Here is a 3,393-nt window from a genome sequence, read left to right as displayed (position 1 = left end):
TGAGTGTTGCGCCCGTTGGTAAGTAACTGTATCCACGGCTACAGTCACTATGGCGCGAGGGGGTCTCGAGGCAACTGTTGCTACCCTCGAATGGCTACGTCAGGGCCCTCACTATACAGGGGAGGAGCCACAGGGACTAGAAGCCCCGCCCAGTTAAATAAGGCTGTAAATTCGAATCGAACCACTAGGAGGCGGTCTTAGCTAGGGAACTGGTCGAGATGTATGATCTACATGGATTCCTGATCAGAATCAACTTTAACGGCCAAGTTCGTGCAAACATTCATACAATATATTAGACTGGTTTTACGTAGCTTTTATTGTAACCTATTAACATACACTACCAGTCAAAAGTTTGGACACACTTTCCCATTCACTTGTATGAGAAAATGTGTCCAAACTTTTGACTGGTAGTGTATTTCAGAAGGATAGAAATAAAGACACAAATAAAGAGGAGCAAAAGTAGCAAATAAATGTAAATATAAACATATAACATAGAATATCAGAATCAGCTTTACTGGCTAGGTATTTGTCCACATACAAGGAATTTGACTCCGGTTTAACATTGCTCTCTGTGTTCATACATAGAAGTAGACATACAATTAAGACAAGGACAACAAGCTCAACAAGGTAACACGAACAATAAACATTAAATTAGAAAACTAATATGTACAAGCCTACAGATAAAAAATATATTCCGAAAAATAATAATAAAATACAACAACAATAACATCTGTGAAGAGTGAGACAAGTAGTGCAATGTCGAGTGCAAATAATGCTGGAATAAATATGATGAAGGCATTAAACATGTTGGTTTATATACAGGAGGTAGATCCATTTGACCATATTTACATTATAAACCGTGTGCATGGATTTTCCTGACACCACACTATTATGTACATACAAGTAGATGCAAAGTTAGTGTATATATAGATAAACATAAATAGCAACAAAGAAAAACAATATACTTACTTACCTTAATTATGTTTACAAATTAAAGGAACTATTCTAAGCATCACAAATATCAGTTATGTAGATATGCTAGATATCTACATATTTCTCAAGCTGCATGTCATCTTCTCAATCTTACTCACATCTTACTTTTTTGGTTTTAGAACTGTATATATGTTGCTGTAATTTGCGTATTACTTAATAGAATAAAAAACATTCCTATTAAACATAAATCTTCTATTGCAGGAGTATTACAAACTAGCCTTGACGTTCTGTGTTTCACATCTTCAGCACATGGTGGCAGCATATGTCTGTAGTTAGACACAAAATGATCACAGTGGGTCAGTCAGCTGAATACAGGTGTTCTTTTTAAACCACTGACAAGAGATGTACTCAGATACCATAAGAGAAAAAAACCCAAGAGTGAGTGTGCTTCCCTTTCACCTAATTATTGATTTGACCGTGCAAAAAAGGGGCTCGACTGGTCAGTTTAAACACAAAATTATGTCATCATGAGCGAACAGTACGTTCAGGCAAATATTGTCCAGGTGTCCGAGAACATGTTCTGCATTTTTATTTATGGGGGCTTTGGAAATATGGGTAGAGTTACATCCCATAATTTAAAAACAAAAACAGGTTGGGTGTTTTTTAGGCTGATTACAGTCATTTTGAAATTAAATTTTATTTATGCTTGACAGCTTTTAGTCCGCAATAGATCAATAAAAGATTCAGTGTTTGTCACGTAGACTGTTATATTGAGAAATCAAGCTACACATGAAGTTCAGCTTACTCAATAGGAGTAGTACTCAGTATGTGGAAATAGTTATATAATGTGCCCTGTGGCTCTGGACAGAGTATATCAAATTGTGATAAATTAATCAATATGTCAACTTGTTCTTTAGACTTAGATCTTTAAACAGAAAGGCTGACTTGCACACTGTGGATTTAGGAGGCGGGAGGGTCTGACGAGAGAGGTTATTGAGTATCATTATGAACTGAAGTTCTTTTGGAGATCTTGCTGGTGTATGTATATTTGCCTAAAATCAAAAGCATCTTCTAATATATGAATTGTGGCAGTTTTAGATAGAGTCATCTATCCTAAAAAGCTGCACAAAACTTTTTTTCTTTGCGGTTACATTTCTTCTTGAGGTAACATTTATCCTGTTAGTTTAAAATATTTTAATGGAGCTGTGAACTTGGACAAAAGGCACATAATGTATCCAAGTTTATATTAAGATAACATTTAACATTTTAAGAGACTAATTTGTGTCTGTTTTTTGGGGGAGAAGGAGGCTAGCAATGGGGAGACACAGACCGATAACTCTCTAGCCAAGGCTGGGACTGTAGGCCTATAGTAGCAAAAAAAACTGTTTCCACACATCCATGACCTATTTAGTCCTTGAGGTAATTACATTTCCTTTTTCCATATCAGATTCAGTTCCTTTTGCCAAGGGACAGCGAATTTGCAATGGTACATTGCTGTATAACAATAAACCACGTAGAAGGGGGGGGGGGGAAGCAAACGCGTGCTGTAAAAGTCAAGGATAGGAAGTAAAACAGAAATGTACAATGATTAAGGGCAAATGGTTTTTGATTATGGAAAACAACTGGACAGTGTTTACAGTGTGTTTTGTCAGGATAATTCAGTGTGATGCAGTGTGTCAGGTGACAGTGTAAAGTTGTAAAACTGACGGTTGTTTCAAACAGGTGTCACAGAGCAGCAGTTCAGCCGTGAATGTGACCCTGTGCCAGTGAAATCAGTACTCACAAAGTCCTCGTGCTCACTCACCGACACGTCCGAGCCTCATTCAGCACAACAAAGCGTCACTGGGTAAGTCACGCCACCTTTGATTGATTACAGCAGTGTGTCGGTTATTTAGGTAACCCTTATCATCGATCACTCTATAAATCTTAACATTAATCGAGTATCAAACCAATATTTGTATGTTGCGGAATGAGTTAAGCTAATTAGCGCTCCTGAGTTAGCTAAAATAAAGTAGTAAACAGTGAGACCTTTCAGCATTTCAAAGACTAAACGGCTAACGACGACACATTTAGTACTTTATCCATAGTTCTGTACTTGAAACTTGAAAATATAAATATTTGTAACCATACCAAAACTGGTACAATTGTTAGCAGTGATGTATCCAACAGCAACACGACCCTAGAAGCTCCAACAGCGGATCTACAGAGATAAAATCCCGCCCCGCATGCTAGCTAGTTATCATCTACTACATTGGCATGTTTAACTCAGCTGGTTTCCTTTTAAATCTTAACATTTTAAACGTATAACTTTGAGTGTTTACTTCCGATTTTTGTAGATAATCTATGCTAAATTGATTTTTAAAACTCTTCTGCATCGTTGTATTTGGTTTATCACCTAATTTTACCCAAGTCGCACAATTATTATTTTGGAAACAGCATTTCCCATAATTCTTAGCCTGT

This window comes from Semicossyphus pulcher, unplaced genomic scaffold, assembly GCF_022749685.1.
Source record: "Semicossyphus pulcher isolate SPU_LCO1_2020_fin unplaced genomic scaffold, fSemPul1.0.p SCAF_4, whole genome shotgun sequence".
Taxonomy (NCBI): domain Eukaryota; kingdom Metazoa; phylum Chordata; class Actinopteri; order Labriformes; family Labridae; genus Semicossyphus; species Semicossyphus pulcher.
The sequence above is the reverse complement of the archived record's forward strand: the minus strand, read 5'-3'. Positions refer to the sequence as shown.